The sequence below is a fragment of the Bos taurus genome, chromosome 12, assembly GCF_002263795.3.
Source record: "Bos taurus isolate L1 Dominette 01449 registration number 42190680 breed Hereford chromosome 12, ARS-UCD2.0, whole genome shotgun sequence".
In the NCBI taxonomy this organism is placed as follows: Eukaryota; Metazoa; Chordata; class Mammalia; order Artiodactyla; family Bovidae; genus Bos; species Bos taurus.
In genome coordinates, this window is record NC_037339.1 from 65,918,182 (window position 1) to 65,937,006 (window position 18,825).

Below are 18,825 nucleotides of genomic sequence, written 5' to 3' on the forward strand. Positions count from 1 at the left end.
ATATCATTTTGCAGCTTCACAGTTGATTGCATACAGTTTTAGCCTCTAATCCATTTGATTTTTTTTCTTTTGCATGTGAAAAGACAGACTTTATAGATTTTCCTCCTTTTCTTGTATTTGAATTTTTGCATAGATTCTCTATTCCATTCGCTCCCCATTCCTGATTCATTTTGGTATGGGGTCTCTGTTGGGGATTTTCTCCCTGGGACTTGGAAGCGACGAACCTGAAAGGACACTTGGACAGTCTCTTGCAAGGACTGACAAGTTTATTTCTGCAGTCAAGCTTTTTTATAGAAGCAGGAACAAAGAGCTTAAAGTATGCGGCCAGCAGAGCGCATACGGAGTTAACACATAATCAGTAGAAACATTTCAAGGACAGTGCGCTCTAAATGACCAGTGGGCTTCTCCCACAACCCGCTCTCACAAGTAACATCCCTATTTATTATTAACTCTTGGAGCCGAGCATAACCAAAGGCAGGAGATGTCTTTCTGTCTGTAGTGCAAAGCCGAGTACTTCTGGCTCTTCGCCATTTTCCCAAGGACTTTCTCCTTTTACGGCTATTTTGTACTACGCTTTCCAACATATCCTCCTTTTGTTTTTAAATTAAGCACAGCAGCTGCTAGTTGGACTGCATTGTGGGAGGCACGGAGTCTTGAGTAGAGACTTCTGTATCCCATAATCAAGGACAAAAAGAGCAGGGTGATTAATACATATATAAAAATATTGCTTCCTGAAAGCCAAGCTCTAGGGTCTAGAGACGATAGGGTTTTGGTTAAAGTATCATAGAATTGAGTGCTATACAATTCTCTAGGTACCCTAACTTGAAAATTAGCAACTTGTTGTTTCAACAAATTGATGCCTAAACTTGAGTTACTTGTGAGATCCTGCAAATGCGCCTTAACCTTATTCCAAGGATATTCAGTGCTATTATAGGGCATGTTAGTCAGACAAAAAGAAGTAAAATTCCAGTGACAGCATATAGGTGTTCGGAAAGCCAGTTGCTGCATTTGATCTCCTAAGTAGATAACCACAGTTTGTAACTCATTAATTCGTGTTTGTAATTGCTGATCTATTTGAGCTTGTCGAGTCCACAGATCATGAGAGTCTTTGTGTCAAGCAGGGATAAAATCATGATTTTGTATAGAATTATGTAAAGCCATACCAAAGTTCTTACAGTCACAATGGAGATAAGGCTTAAGATGCCTGCAATAATCCACCCAATGATGCGCTTAGATCGCCTAAGCCTAGTTTTCAACAATACAGAAAGAAATATAGAATCACTCCAAGGCTCAATTAAGTTTATGGGAAGCCATAACTCAGATCTTTGTTTAACTAGTGCAATGCTAGCATTGTGATATGAAATGGTGTGATTAAGGCAGGTATACAATGCACATGCAGTACAATTAACAATCTTGGTTGATAAGTCAATATCAAAATGCCCTACAATAAACAAGTACGGAAGGTGAACACATGATTGAATATAGCCAGTACTATTGTATAGGAAGGTATAATTAGAAGGATGAAACACACCCACAGTCCCATAAACACTAGCGAAGTGCTCTAAGGCTGCTGGAATTTTCCAAATGTGCCATTGCTCTGGCGCCACAATGGGGACGACAATCCTGGGTCGTGGGGGTGATAAGCCCCCGTTATAACAATTCAGCAATATGTCCTTATCAGTCCAGAAACTTGTCTTAGATTTATGAAAGCCTCCAATGCTTGATCTGTTAAACCAGGAGCAGTTATGATGTTGCTCTTGCTCTTCAGTGTCTGCTCAGCCTGACGAGTCATGTTTTTTCACTTGAGCCCATGTCGGGTAAGGATTCAGATGATGGCGTTTCCTCATTGGCTCCTCCAGGGTCATTGATGAGACCCTTTGCGTCAACTTCATCACTTCCCGAGGGAGTCTGGTCTTGGGGTCCTTCTTGGTAGTGGACATGGTGAAGATTTCCTCTCCATCTGCAATGACAAGACCATAACCCTTGCCTAGGAATTGTAAGATTCCTGGCAGTCACTGATTAAATTGCTTATACCATATTGGTGTATTGATTTCTATCTTGCCGTTTTTGTCTTCTGTAAAATGTCTATCTGCACGAGTGTCAGAATTATTTTTTGTTAAGTTTAGTTAAATATAATAGTAATTGAGAGTTCATGGGATAAGAAGTGTATCTCCTCTTCCATATTCCCCCTTTCTGTTTTAATAAATGAGTTTCAGGATGCGATGGGCTCTTTCAATAATGGCTTGACCCTGAGGATTATAGGGTATTCCTGTAATGTGTGTTATGTTCCATTCTGATAAAAATGAATGAAACGAATGCGAGGTGAATGCAGGTCCATTGTCTGTTTTCAAGACAGAAGAAATCCCCATAACGGGGAAGGTGAGTAAGAGTGTGGAAATGGTGTGTTTGTTGGATTCTGAAGAGACAGGTACTGCCCAGATAAAGCCTGAAAATGTATCAAGTGAGACAAAAAGCAAAGAAAACTTTCTTAAGGAGCAGTGAGTGAAATCAGATTGCTAAAGGGAATTAGGTTGTTGCCCCCGGGGATTAACTCCTGAAATCGTAGTTCATAAGTGCAGAGGGGCACAAACATTACAGGTTTTAATAATATGTCATGTTTCAGTGAGAGGAATATGGTATTTAGAGTGCAGTCTGTTAGCATTGGTATGAAGATTAGCATGTTCGTCACTGGCAGATGTAAAAATGGGAGCTGTGAGCCTATCAACAGCATCATTTCCTGCGGCCAGAGGGCCAGGTAAACCTGAATGAGCACGTATATGTGCAATAAAGAAAGGCTCTGTACGTGAGCGAATTAAAGCTTGAGTCTGTGAAAAGAGAGTATATAATTCTTCATCTAGGTTGTATAAATAGGTGGTAACAAAACCAGGAAAAAGGGGAGCAAGGTATTTGGAATCAGTATATACGTTGAAGGATAATGGTTGAAGCGACAAAAGAGCATATAAAGCATACAGTTCAACTCTTTGTACTGAAGAATAGGTAGTGGGTAATTTCTCTTTGATATCAGGGCTGACTATCCCTGCTATGCCTTTCTTGTTGCCATCAATGAAATAGGTGGGTGCATTGATAATAGGCTGGGATGCAATGATATTAGTTACAATGAATTTAGTACATTGTAGAAAGTCCCACAATTTTCCTTTCGGCAGATGAAATGAGATAAATTCTGAAAATCACTTAATGCCATTTGCATGGTCAGGTTATACTGTAAGGCAATTTGCAATTCCTGTTTTGTCAAGGGAACATGTATTGCATATGGATCAAATCCAGTCAAAGTTTGTACATGGCTTCTTCCTGACACAATTAAGTGCCCTATTTTCTCAATATATGATACAATTTTTTTAGACTGTTTAGTGTGTAAACATACCCATTCTATTGGGCTATGCTGAGCTATAATTGCAGTGGGCGAATGTTCAGTAGGGAATATATATAAAGAAACTGGTTGATCATAATCTAGCCAAGTTGAAAAAGATTGTTGAATGCGTTTCTCCACTAAGGCCAGTTCTTCTTTGGCCTCTTTTGTTAGCTGCCTAGGGCTATTAGGGTCGGGGGATCCCTCTAAAATTTTAAATAGATTTTGTAAGGCATAGGTGGGGATGCCAACAGATGGCCATAGCCAATTAATATCTCCTAGCAATTTTTGAAAATCATTCAGCGTGCGTAGAGATTGCACAGAAATTTGAGTTTTTTGAGGTTTGATTTTAGATTCTTCCATAACATGTCCTAAATAATTAAAGGGTGCTTTCCATTGAATTTTATCTGGTGCTACAAGCAGGCCATAATTTTGAAGAGTAATAGTAACTTCATTATATAACTCTTGTAAACAGAGTTCAGATTCCATAGAGAGAAGTATATCATCCATATAATGAATTATAAACGCAGTAGGATACTTGTCTCTAATGGGTTGTAATAAAACAGATATGAGTTATTGGCAAATGGTAGGGGAGTTCATCATTCCCTGAGGTAGCACCTTCCATTGGAATCTTTTAACAGGAGCCATGTGATTTATAGAAGGAACTGAAAAGGCAAAACGTTTTCTATCTTTAGGGTGCAATGGTATAGTAAAAAAGCAGTCTTGTAAGTCAATAACTACAGACCATCCTTTTGGTACCATAGAAGGGGAGGGCAATCCGGGTTGTAAGGGCCCCATAGGTGACATGGTATTATTAACATTTCTTAAATCTATCAACATTCACCATTTTCCTGACTTCTTTTTTATTACAAAAACAAGGGAATTCCATGGGGAAAATGAAGGTTCTATATGAGCTTTTTGTAATTGTTCATTAACTAATTGCGTAAGAGCTGCCAATTTTTTTTTTAGTTAGGGGCCATTGAGGTGTCCATACTGGGGTATCAGATTCCCAATCGAGGGGCAGCGGTGTTAACTCAATGGCCCCCATTAAAAAGGTTCATTTAAAGAAATGGTGGCTTTCATTTGTTCAAGAAAATCCTGTCCCCATAAATTGATAGGGATATTAGTAATATATGGTTTAAGATAAGCTACAATCTGATCAGGGCCTGGAGGATGGCTCCTTTATCAGTTTCCCTGTTGTTTTTGCTGTGCATGGGGGTTCAAAGTGTTTCTATCCTTATCAAATTTAGAATTACATTCATTCAGCCAATGAAACCCCCTTTTATATCTTGGACATACTCCTGGGGGTCTCTTCTTATTAGAAGTAATATTATTTTTTCCGGCCTGTGTTGGCATGTGACATTGTTTTTTCATATGGCCGGGCTTCCCACAGTTAAAACATTTGGTATTAGCAGCCTTTTGTACATTAAAGGTTTCCAATGCTGCCAATTTTGCTCTATGGGACATAGACCTGATGTCCCTATATGCTTTCAAATATTTCATAAGAGAGCCAGTCTCTCGAATAGGTCTGAGCACAGATCGACATTCCTCATTAGCATTTTCAAAGCAAGTTGTTTTAAAATAATATTTTGTAAAGTCACATCCTTAATAGATTTCTCAATTGCATCCTTTAATTTTCCTATCAATTGAGAATATTCCTCTTCATGTCCTTGAATAATCTTAACAAATGAACCATCAGAGTTAGTGCTATCAACCTTTGCTTATGCCCTGCAGGCAGTTTCTTTAATGAAATGTAACATCTGAGGGGTAATATTAGCTAATTGCACAATCATATCGGCCATGGCTCTTGTTCCAGTCAGTATATCATAGGTTAAATTGGCAGGGTTACCATGAGATTTCTGGTCAATCATCAGCTGTCGGGCCTCATCATTAACCCACATTTGCCACTGCAGTAATTGTTGAGAATTTAAAACCATCTTTGCTACTTGGAAAAAATCATATGGCATCCAAAGGTCAGCCCTTCCTCTGAGAAATTCTATACAGTAAGGAGAAGTAGGTCCATACAGAGTACATGCTTTCTTAAAGCTAGACAACATGCCAAAATCTAGATTAGCCCAAGTATTTTGGTCTTGGACAGGTTGATTAAATTGCATTGGGAAAGTGAAAGTGCAAGCAGGCATCTCCCGAGGAGGAGTGAAATGATTAGTATGAGCAAAGTTAGCAATTGCTGTTACAGGCAGAGCAGAAGGAAAAACCTCAGATTTGGGCTGTCCGTTGAATGAAATGACTTCCGTTCTAAATGGCTTCAGTTTCAACATATCCTGTATATATATATGTCTCTAAGTTGTTTTTCTAAGGATTGTGTCTGATTGAGCATAACATTCTTATATTTCAAAGCACCTTGCATATTTTGTTCCTTAAGCTCATATTCATGTAAAGATCGAATAGTTTTTACTTCCAAATCAATATTATGCCCTTCAATTTGTTCTGTGATAGCCCGTATGAGTGACCATGTAACCCTTGCCGATATGCTCGCAAAATATTATTTTTAACCCTTTTCCATACATTAAGATCAAGCGTCCCCTCCTCTGGGAACCATGGATTATGTTCCACTAGTATATGATAGCAGTCATTCAACTGATCTTTTGAAACATTAACACCGTTTTGTTTCAAAAAATGATGCATTATAGAAATGAAAGGAATTTTACTGCTATGTTGTCCCATCCTGCTTACCTCTTTCTGCAGGGGCTCATCACTTTGTTCAGTCTTTCTCTCAAGTCCCTGTTCGGGCGCCACTTGTTGGGGATTTTTCTCCCCGGGACTTGGAAGTGACGAACCTGAAAGAAGGACACTTGGACAGTCTCTTGCAAGGACTGACAAGTTTATTTCTGCAGTCAAGCTTTTTTATAGAAGCAGGAACAAAGAGCTTAAAGTATGTGGCCAGCAGAGCGCATACGGAGTTAACACATAATCAGTAGAAACATTTCAAGGACAGCGCGCTCTAAATGAGTCATGGGTTTCTCCCACAACCCGCTCTCACAAGTAACATCCCTATTTATTATTAACTCTTGGCGCCAAGCATAACCAAAGGCAGGAGATGTCTTTCTGTCCGTAGTGCAAAGCCGAGTACTTCTGGCCCTTGGCCATTTTCCCAAGGACTTTCTCCTTTTATGGCTATTTTGCACTACACTTCCCAACAGTCTCTACTGCACAGGCTTATGTTTTCCCTAAAATAGTTTGAGAAGATTGTTGGGTCTTCCTATCTCTCGGCACTAGATGGATTCTCCTGATGTAAACCGACTGAAGGGCTGGGTGATGTGGGTTTCACTTTAGCCAATTAGCTGTCGCTTGAAGGTTGTGGAAGTAGTTAAATCCTTGGGAAATAAAACTTGAGAGGTAGGGTTTATTTTCTCCGTATTTTTGTTGAAACAGTGCCAATGAATCTGAGCACAGCCAACTAAAAAGGATGTACTACCCTAGAAGAGAGAACTATTAAATTATAAATTGTCTTTCCACCACTCCTCCACCCCACAGGCTCAGGAATACCTTGGCCACTTTGGAAAAAAGTTCCCTTGAAGAAAAGTTCCATGTTCCTGTGGACTTTCTCTTTGATGAGCTACTGTTACATCTTTCTACTGTTGTTGAATGCATCCCTATGCAAGGAACTCCGCATTTATTATTCCTTCTCTCCCTCTCTATGCCAGAAAATCATAGGATTATCTTGGTATGTGCATAGCACCTACAAATAGAAGTGAATTTGATAAAGGTAGCTAGAAAATATGTTCTATATCAAATATCATGTGGTAAGTTGCTTCAGTCGTGTCTGACTCTGCATGACCCCATGGACTGTAGCATGTAAGGCTCCTCTGTTCATGGGTTTCTCCAGGCAAGAATACTGGAGTGGGTTGCCATACCCTCCTCCAGGGTATCTTACCGACCCAGGGATCGAACCCACATCTCTTCTGTCTCCTGCATTGGCAGGCAGGTTCTTACCATTAGCACCACCTGGGAAGCAGATAATGCTGTCTCTTATATTGGAAAGGCAACAGTGATACCCACTGATACATCCAAAAATGCTATTGGATGTATTAGTATAATAAGGCAAGCAAAAGAAACAAAGAGTATATCATTGGAAAGGAACAAAGATGTTAATTTCATCAATATTTTGATTTTAAAAAATTCCATAATTATTTACATACTTGAAGTAGTAAAATTATTAAGTGAAGTTTACTGAAGTCATGGACATAGGTCAAGATTAAAACACCGTTTCAATGTACTAACAGTAAACTAAAACTTACCAGCAATATAAATTAAAAATTAAGTAAAAATAAAACAAAATTCAAAATAGATTCCATTCACAGTAGAACCAACAATATCGGATACTTATGACTGACAAAACAGCTCCAAATGATAGAAATACTATTGAGAAAAGACTGATTTATAAGCTCAAAGCAATATGAATAAAAATTGTGTTAGTTTTTTTTTTCTGGTAGAAACTGAAATGCTGATTTAAAATTTTATATGTAACATTAGTACTCTTGAAGGAGGAGGTGAGATGGCTTATGCTTTCTGAAATCAAGACTTTCTAATAAAGTTTGCAAGCTTGATGTGCTGCAGTCCCTGGGGTCACAAAGAGTCGGGCATGACTTAGCATCTGAACAACAACAACAGTCCATAATATAGGGTTCACAAAGTATAGAAACATTCACAAATATATGAAAATTTAAGATTATTTCATTAGAAGAAATATTGATAAATATTGCTGATTCAGTTGGACAATCCAAAGGGGAAAAATGAACTGTGACCCCTAATACCATTTACACAAAAATATCAATTTTGTGTGAAATGTTGACTTAAAGGAAAAATACTGTGAAAATTTTCATTGGAATAAGGAAAAATTTCTTAAGCAAGACATAAAAATCATTAACCATATTATTTGAGAAGACTGAAAATGTGGGCTACATTAAAACTGAAAACGACATAGAGAATGGAAGGTAAATTAGAGTTGGAAGATATTTGTAACACATATATTTAAAAATTGTAAAAAAAAAAAAAAAAAAAAAAAAAACCTTGAGTAGTCACTTTACAAAGCAGAATATCCAAAAGGCCAATAAGAAAGTTATTCAACCTCAGTTAGTAGCAGAGAAATGTAAAACAGTGGCTCAAATGTTATAAAAGACTGACAGTACTAAACGCTGGTAAAGATGGTGAACTCTCATGCACTACTAGAGAGAAAGAAAATGAGCACAGTCATTTTGGAAACTGTTTACTAATATAGTACACATGCATATTCTAACCCAGCAATTCTACTTCTGAGTGTATACCCAACTTATGCATATGCATGAAAACCAGCAGGCTATAGAGAAATGTTCATAACAACATTATTATAATAGTAAAATAATAGACTACTCATATGTCCATCAATACTAAAATGAATGACTAGTTTGTAGTCTACTCATTCAGTGAAATATTATGCAGCAGTGACTATGAATGAACTGAAACTAACATGGATGACTCTTATAGTCATAATGCTGAGAAAAAGGAACTGGGTATATGGGATCTAATCAAACTTAAAAGCAGAGTGAAGAAAACCATCAACAAATTGGGAAAGCAACCTACTGAAGGGGAGAAGATAATTTGCAAACAATATGTCTGATGAGTTAATATTAAAAATAAACACCAAATTCATACAACTCAATATTAGTAAAATGGAACAACCTGTTTAAAGGTGGACAGAAGAGCAACCTGATTAAAAGTTGCCTAGACAGACATTTTTCCAATGAAGACATGCAGATGGCCAACAGGCACACGAAATGACCCTTGACATCACTAATCGTTAAGTTTTATATGTTCTTGAACTTTATGTTAATAGGATATACGTAGTTCTTTTTTGAAGCTCCTAATAGATAATTGACTTTTTTTGAAGAAGAGTTCAAAGAATGTTCAAACTACTGCAAATTGCACTCATTTCACATGCTTGTGATGTAATGCTCAAAATTCTTCAAGCCAGGCTTCAACAGTATGTGAACTGAGAACTTCTAGTAGTTTAAGCTGGATTTAGAAAAGTCAGAGGAACCAGAGGTCAAATTGCCAAAATCCACTGGATAATAGAAAAAGCAAAAGAATTCCAGAAAAACATCTACTTCTGCTTCACTGATTATGCTAAAGTCTTTGTATGGATCACAACACACTGTGGGAAATTCTTAAAGAAATGGGAATACCAGACCACCCTACCTGCCTTCTGTGAAACCTGTATACAGATCAAGAAGCAACAGTTAGAACTGGACATAGAACAACAGACATAGAGTGACAGACTTTACGTTCCTGGGCTCCAGAATCACTGCAGATGGAGACTGTAGCCACGAAAAGACACTTGCTCTTTCAAAGAAAAACTATGACAAACCTAGACAGCATATTAAAAAGCTGAGACAGTCTTTGCCAACAAAGGTCCATCTAGTCAAAGCTATGATTTTTCCGGTCATCAGATATGAATGTGAGATTGATGTTTTTAGATGTGGTATTGTTCCAGATCGGAAAAGGAGTATGTCAAGGCTTTATATTGTCACCCTGCTTATTTAACTTACATGCAGAGAATATCATGCAAAATGTCAGGCTGGATGAAGCCCAAGCTGGAATCAAGATTTCAGGGAGAAATATCAATAACTTCAAATACACAGATGACACCACCTGTATGGCAGAAAGTGAAGAACTAAAGACCCTCTTGATGAAAGTGAAAGAAGAGAGTGAAAAAGTTGGCTTGAAACTCAACATTCAAAAAACTAAGATCATGGCATTTGGTTCCATCACTTAATGGCAAGTAGAGGTGGAAACAATGGAAACAGTGACAGACTTTACGTTCTTGGGCTCCAAAATCACTGCAGATTGTGACTGCAACCACAAAAAGACACTTGCTCTTTCAAAGAAAAACTATGACAAACCTAGACAGCATATTAAAAAGCCGAGACGGTCTTTGCCAATAAAGGTCCATCTAGTCAAAGCTATGATTTTTCTGGTCATCATGTATGGATGTGAGATTGATGTTTTTAGATGTGGTGTTGGAGAAGACTCTTGAGAGTCCCTTGGACTGCAAGGAGATTCAACCAGCCCATCCTAAAGGAAATCAATCCTGAATATTCATTAGAAGAACTGATGTTGAAGCTGAACCTCCAGTACTTTGGCCACCTGATACAAAAAGCCAGTTCGTTAGAAAAGACCCTGATGCTGGGAAAGATTGAAGGCAGGAGGAGAAGGGGACAACAGAGGATGAGATGGTTAGATGGCATCACTGACTCAATGGACATGAGTTTGAGCAAGCTCTGAGAGATGATGAAGGACAGGGAAGTCTGGCGTGCTGCAGTCCATGGGGTCCCAAAGAGTGGGACAGGACTGAATGACTGAACAACAACAATGATATTAGTTCCAGGTGGTGGTGTTGTTTAGTCACTAAGTCTTTTCTGACTCTTTGCTGCTGCTGCTGCTTCTGCTGCTAAGTCACTTCAGTCGTGTCCGACTCTGTGTGACCCCATAGACGGCAGCCCACCAGGCTCCACCATCCCTGGGCTTCTCCAGGCAAGAACACTGGAGTGGGTTGCTATTTCCTTCTCCAATGCATGAAAGTGAAAAGTGAAAGTGAAGTCGCTCAGTCATGTCCGACTTTTAGTGACCCCATGGACTGCAGGCTACCAGGCTCCTCTGTCTATGGAATTTCCTAGGCAAGAATACTAGAGTGGATTGCCACGCCCTCCTCCAGGGGATCTTCCCAACCCAAGGACTGAACCCGTGTTTCCTGCATTGCAAGTGGATTCTTTACCAGTGAGCCACCAGGGAAGCATAGTTAATCCAATATCTTTATAGATTATACTCCAAACAAACTTACTATAAAATATTAACTATATTCCCATGTTATACATTACATGCTTATAAATTATTTATTTTATATATAGTAGTTTGTGTTTGACTCAGAATAGTAGTTATGTCTGGGGAAGAAGGAGGGTAATAAGAGTCTGACTCGTTGCGACTCCATGAACCGCAGCAAGCCAGGCCTTCCTGTCCATCACCAACTCCCAGAGCCTACCCAAACTCATGTCCATTGAGTCGGTGATGCAATCCAACCATCTCATCCTCTGTCGTCCCCTTTTCTTCCGGCCCTCAATCTTTCCCAGCATCAGGGTCTTTTCAAATGAGTCAGTTCTTAGCATCAGATAGCCAAAGTATTGGAGTTTCAGCGTCAACATCAGTCCTTCCAATGAACACCCAGGACTGATCTCCTTTAGGATGGACTGGTTGGATCTCCTTGCAGTCCAAGGGACTCTCAAGAGTCTTCTCCAACTCCACAGTTCAAAAGCATCAATTCTTTGATGCTCAGCTTTCTGTATAGTCAACTCTCACATCCATACATGACCACTGGAAAAACCATAGCCTTGAATAGACAGACTTTTGTTGACAAAATAATGTCTCTGCTTTTGAATATGTTGTCTAGGTGGGCCATAACTTTCCTTCTAAGGAGTAAGCGTCTTCTAATTTCATGGCTGCAATCATCTGCAGTGATTTTGGAGCCCAGAAAAATAAAGTCAGCCACTGTTTCCCCATCTATTTGCCATGAAGTGATGGGATCGGATGTCATGATCTTAGTTTTCTGAATGTTGAGCTTTAAGCCAACTTTTTCACTCTCTTCTTTCACTTTCATCAAGAGTCTCTATAGTTCTTCTTCACTTTCTGCCATAAGGGTGGTGTCATACTTTGTCATATTAATATATTAAAACATGAAAACCTGAGGGGAATTTTGGAAAAAACAAAGTAAGAATTTATATTCTTTAAAAAATGAACTTCTCAGTGTTATCCAGATTGTCTTTGTATTGGCTCTCCTTCAGGCTTAAATTAATTATGTCTCTCCTTTAAACATGATAGTCAGATTATTTCCTATTCACAATAGAGCCAGCTTTATTTAGACAATATGGGTTTTGATTAGTTTCAGGTTTTAAAATGGAAACATTTGGTAGATAAGTAACCTTACAAAGGAAAATAGAAATTAATTTAGATATAAGTTAAATAAATTTAGGGGAACGGGCTAGGTATATTTAAAATATGTAGGAAAAAAGAACCTTCATATGAATAAAAGTCAAAATTAATGTCTTTCTTATTGACATGCTAAAATTACGGAATGGCCACAAGAATTTCTAATATTTTTTAGTAGAATTTGTGTAAGAAATTTGATTTTCAAGCTGCTACAGTAACCCACTGTTTTACTGAACAGCTCACTTAAACTTCTTGTCTTCCATGAGTTTTTAGAATGGTATATTTATGTGCTGATAACAAAAAAAACTTATTTACTATTAAATTTTATTTAATTTTGTTAAGCTTTATCTATTTATTAAATATTATTTAATTTTCATTTTAGCCTATTCTAGTACTATTTGAATGGTGGTGGTTGGTGGTTTAGTCACTAAGTCCTGTCTGACTCTTGCCATCCTATGGACTATAGCCTGCCAGGTTCCTCTGTCCATGGGATTCTCCAGGTGAGAATACTGGAGTGCATTGCCATTTAATCTGTTATTTATAGATAGATCTTGTTTCAGGGTCTTTAACTATATTGCATAAATATGCAACTAAACTGATGATAATTTTTTTAAATGTCTTCTTGTAGACAGTAGAGTTCCTCAGTATCTGTTAAGTGATCTAATCATGCATTTTTCAAGTGTGTATTTTTGCATAGTAAAAGAAAATATTAAAAGTAAGGAATATGTGTGTTGGCATCGTTGTACAAAATGCATTTTTACTTAATAGTAGAACATTTTGTCTACTAAAAGGAACAGTCTTTTTCACTTAACCTTGAAATCTACATCTCTTGCTTCTTTCTTTTTTCATTTAGATAATCATGCAACAAGTATTTTGTGTATCTTATTCCTTAGCTTGCTTTCTTATGAAACTTTTTACAGACTATGATAGTACGCTGATGTTTCTAGTCTTAATCATTACATCACATTTTTGAAATGTCTTCATTTTGTTTTCACTATTAGCTTTTATATGAATGTTCTTTTTCTAATGAGTTGATACATTTCTGAAAGCAGGAACTGTGTGTTCTTGTTCTCCCACATATCAAGGAACACAGTGTACTCAGGACAGCTTCATTGAATGTAGTTGTATTGTTAAAGATTTAAGCTTGTATTATTAGTAAAGTCCAACATTTTGGGGAGATCATTGTTGATAAAATTTCTTTTGCATTGTGTATTGTCCCTGCTATAGTGCTATTAAAGTAATGAGATTTCTGGTTCAGTTCTCATAATATGGAACCTCACAGTAAGAAATAATAAAGAGAAGTTTCAAATCAGCTTCAGTGCTGGTTTTGAATTTAAACCAGGACAAATTTACTATGCTACTTTACACAAATTGAGTGTGTTTGCAAGAGTGAGTCAACCAGGAGATACTGAAAGCACTGGTGTGATGTTCTTTTTACTGGGAGTTGGAGAAAAATCCTTTCAACCAGAGTTGTCTTGCATTTCCAGAGAGTGGCTAGTAGTGTTCATACATCAGAAATCCATGCACACAACCAGGGCAAATATTCTTAAGCTTCAAGTTTAAATATGACCTTTAGGATTCACTCCCTCACTTTCTAGCCACAAGTAGGGATATCAGATTGTTCTGAAGGACATACTATTTAAAATCAAGTCCCTGGGATCACACTGTCCAGTATTGATTGTGTGGACTTAGGAGGGTTTCTAAACTTCTCTGAGCCTCATGTTACATATGTAAGTGGAGATAATGATGCCTTTTTTAATGGAAAAATTGTGAGCAATTGAAGAGATAAAACCCAAAACCATTTTTCCTTCTCTCTCCACAGGTGATATATACTGTACTCTCATATTTAAAAAAAAAAAAAAAAGTAGGTGAGAACATTCTAACTTTTAAGAATTCTGACCCCACATTTCAATTTATAATATCAATATTCACCCATCTCCAAACATGAGGACCTGTCTTCCTTGACAAGTCAAATGTTAGACCTATACTCTTAATCTTTTTCCTCTTTGCCTTTATCACCTTCTAGTGTCCTTTATCCCTTGTTTCATGTGTTTTCAGTTTTTCTCATTCCAGTTTCTCTTTCTTTTCAGCCTGCAAAATAAGTTTTAACTTAGGTTTAATTTGAGAGTCATTTAAATTGATTCTTCATTGTTTCTCCCCCAACCTTTCCAGCAAAATTAGAATAATTTCTACTCATTGTATGGATATTATCAACTTTTTCAATAGTGTATTAATATTAATAAATCAAACTTGTGGAATTTTTCTCATTACCTCTTCAACTCACCAACCTGACTTTTTTGCCCATTTTATTGAAATGGCTTTGTCAGAGATCACCCATGACCATTGGAAGATCCCATTTTCCAGTGACTAACATCTATGCAATATTTGATCTCTATCATTATCTCTTTCTACTGTTGACAACTCCTTACTTCTTTTTCACTCTTAGTTTAACACTTTTCTAATCCTCCTTCCTTAAAAAAAAAAAGCCCTCTTTTTTTGACTTTTATTTATCCTCTTAATTATAAGTATTGTGTATTTCCAGGGTTTCACCCCTTACCTTTTCTCATTCTTGTCTTTTTTTACTCCCCAATCCCTCAATCGGAGAAGGCAATGGCACCTCACTCCAGTACTCTTGCCTGGAAAATCCCATGGATGGAGGAGCCTGGTAGGCTGCAGTCCATGGGGTCCCTAAGAGTCAGACACGACTGAGCGACTTCACTTTCACTTTTCACTTTCATGCATTGGAGAAGGAAATGGCAACCCACTCCAGTGTTCTTGCCTGGAGAATCCCAGGGACGGGGGAGCCTGGTGGGCTTCCACCTATGGGGTCGCACAGAGTCGGACACGACTGAAGCGACTTAGCAGCAGCAGCAGCAGCAACCCCTCAATGGTTTCATTTACTTCTAGCCTTTTAACACTCATCAATGTTCCAATGACTTTACAGTCTGAATTTTGAGATCAGGTCAACTATATACAACTCCAAAGCCAGTATGAAAACAGGCTGTCGTATGTGCCATAATCATCTCAAAGAGAACATCCCCAAGATGGTAAATTAATCTTGCCTCCTCCATTCCACTTTTCTAAATCAGGCCTTCATCCCTTTTAGTTTGGACCACTGTAGTTATCTTTGATTTAGTCTCACTATTTCAAGTAGTGAGAAGGACATGAAAGGAGAGGTCTATAAATGCATAGCTGAGAATTCCATTATAATTTCCCCAACATGCAGAAAGTTACTAGTTAGTACTGACTAACAAAGTCAAAGGGACAAGAATGGGATTTTTAGTCGCTCTTTCTGAAAATCAGTTTTTTTCATTTTAAATATATGCAAGTTTGTGAGCTCTTTTACATAGGTCCCTGTGTGGCTGTATGACTGGAAATACTCTATTAGGTACTTTAAGTAATTTATATATGTATATCACTAGTTCATGATTAGACTCAGAGATGAAGAAATCCAAATTACTTCTTCAGTGAATATTAGAAATTTTAATATTTTTCCTTGCTAATTTATGGCTATTTATGGGTATCTTTTATGAAGAGACTATATTAAATATTAAATATTCTTTAGTCCATTAGTGTGTTACCTTGGGGTCTGATAATTTAGTAATCATATAAATTATGTTGAAAATCAAAAGCTTACTTTTAAAAGTGAGGCAATATGCTACTGAATTTATGTGGTTTATTTATAGCTCACTAAGTTCAATATATTATATTTTGTAAATATGTTTGATCCTTCATATTTCAAACTGCTATTTATTCTTGTGAGTCATGGATGTACTCGGAAAAGGAAAAGGAAAAGTTTTTGATATGAAATTTGAATGATCAAATTATTCTTATATCAAATATCAAATAAATACAAAATATCAAGTAATATTTCCAATATATTTGTAAAGAATGTTTTGTTTACCTTTTTCTTTTCTATTATAAAGACTGATTTCTAGCAGTATTTGTGATTAATAAAGCCTTTGAACTATTCCTGTCTTAGTCCATTTGGGCTGCAAAAACAAAATACTGTCGACCAGGTAATTTATAAACAGAAATTTATTTCTCATAGTACTTGTGGCTGGAAAGTTCAAGAATAAGCAATTGGTAGACTGTTTAATGAGGGATGGCTTTTGTCTTCTTACTATGTCCTCACTTGGTAGAAATGGTGAGAGATCTCTCTGGGGCTTCTCTTATAAGGTCACTTATCCTATTGAGGGCTCTGCCCTCATGACCTAATCACCCCTCAAAAGTCTCATCTCCAGACACTATCATATTCAAGATTAGATTTCAACATATGAAATTTATGGGAAAGTAAATATTCAGATCATTGTAAATCCCTTTAATAACATTTGATTTCCCCTCTTGTTTAATAACAATTTATAAATCTAACTGGAAGAGTGAACAAGTGTAATATTGTTTCCTATATTTTCTCTTCGGAAAATATATCCATTGCTATATAGTTGTATCTGTGTGCATATGTCACAGCAACAAGAATTGAGCAAGTTTATTTGGGTTTCTTTCACCCACCATTTGTAAGCATAAAAGTTTATTTAATTAAATTATTCTGTCGTCTCTTGTATATTCATAAATTTAGTAGTCTTTTCTGGTATATTAACTATAAAAATAATATTTTTTCTCAAGAACATTGAAATTTTAAAACAAAAATGTTGTTTGTTGACATTTTTGTGTTATTTGTAACCATTTTATCATGACTATAAGCATTATTATAACTAATGGATGAAATATTCATCTCCTTTATTTCAAAAACATCTCCAGTTCCTATTTTAAAGGAATTTAAATAGATAGGTTGCCAGAATAATATTATTTGTACTCTAAAGCTTTCATTTTTATCTATAAAATGATGTAATTTGATCACATTAGACACAAAAAGCTATAAATATCAATATGTTTTGTCCTGTGCTAGTTATGTTCAGAATAATGAAACAAAATTGCAATTTTTCTGTAGTTTTTTGTTTTCTTGTTTTGACTTGTGTGATGAATTAAGACACTGTTAGATAAAATGCTAATGTTTTCTCTTAAGTACCTTTCTGTGGCTTCTGATTTTTTCACTGATCTTTTTTTGAGGTCTTCGTATTTTGCACCATCATATTTTACAATTCAGTGAGAAACAATATTATACCTCAAAGCAGCCTGCATTTTGTTATTTTTTTCTCTCAAGGATGTGTTTTTATATATCATCATTTGTTTAATTACTTTTAGACTCTGTAAATCATTTCTTTGTACTGTGTACACTTTTTAAGGTTTTTAAATTCTGAACTTAAATATGAGTGATACAAAATAGTTGTGAGTGCAAACTGATTCTAATGTTTACAGGGGGTCTAAAGACCCAGAATAGCCCATACAATAATGAAAGAGGAAAACAAGATTAGAGAATGAACACTATCTGACTTTAAGACTTACTATAAAGCTGTAGTAATCGAGACTATAGTATCAGTGAAAGAATAGACAAAGAGATCAGTGGAACAGAATGGGGATTGCTGAAACAGATTCACATGGTCAGCTGGTTTTTGGAAAAGAATCAAAAACAATATAGTGGAACAAAGATAGTCTTTTCAGCAAATGGTACTGGATCAACTGGACATCATATGCAAAAAAGTGAACCCCAATATAGACCTTACACCTTTCACAAGCATTAACTCAAAATGGATCATACACCAAATGTGAAATACAAAACTGCAAAACTTCTAGAGGGTAACAGAAGAAAACCTTGGGTATGGTGATGAATTTTTAGATACACCACCAATGACATGATCCATGAAATAAGTAATTGCTCAGCCAGACTTCATTAAAATTGAAAAATTAATGCTCTGTAAAAGTCAATGTGAAGAGAATAAGTCAAGCTACAAACTGGAATAAAATATGATAAGTCTGATGAAGAACTGTTATTGATACACAAAGAACTCTTAAAACGCAACAAGGAGAAAATAGCCCAATTAAAAACTAACCAAAGGTCTTAACAGATGCTTCACCAAAGAAGATGTACAGATGGCAAATAAGCATTTGAAGTGATGCTCTACATCATATATCATCAGAAAAATGCAAATTAGAACAATGAGATACACACCTATTAGAATGTCCAAATCCAGAACACTGATAACACCAAACACTGGCGAGGATGTGGTGTGGAGCAACAGTAGCTGTCATTTATTGCTGGTGGAAATACAAAAAAATGGTACAGCCACTTTGGGAGATAGTTTGATGAGTTCTTACAAAACATACGCTTACCGTAAGATTGAGCATATCACCCTCCTTAGAATTTTCCTATAGGTGATGAAAACTTGCACAAGGATGTTTATAGCAGCTTCGTTTGTAACTGCCAGAACTTGGAAGCAATGAAGATTGCCTTCAGTAGGTGAATAGATAAATAAACTGTGGTACATCCAGGCAATAGAATATTATTTGCTACTAAAAAGAAATGAGCTATCAAGCCATAAAAACACATGGAAAACTTTAAATGCTTATTACTAAGTGAAAGAAGC

The 18,825-nt window shown here is 36.6% G+C and overlaps 1 protein-coding gene and 1 long non-coding RNA gene across 9 annotated transcripts in view; one reads left to right on the top strand and one right to left on the bottom strand.

Moving 5' to 3' along the window:
• GPC5 (glypican 5) overlaps positions 1-18,825 on the top strand; it is a 1,584,132-nt gene that overhangs the window by 163,179 nt on the left and 1,402,128 nt on the right.
• Positions 249-8,360, bottom strand: LOC101901912 (uncharacterized). The gene is made up of 2 exons (XR_236776.5): positions 6,062-8,360; positions 249-1,960 (listed from the first exon to the last, which is right to left on the bottom strand). It is a non-coding gene; the product is annotated as an uncharacterized lncRNA (long non-coding RNA).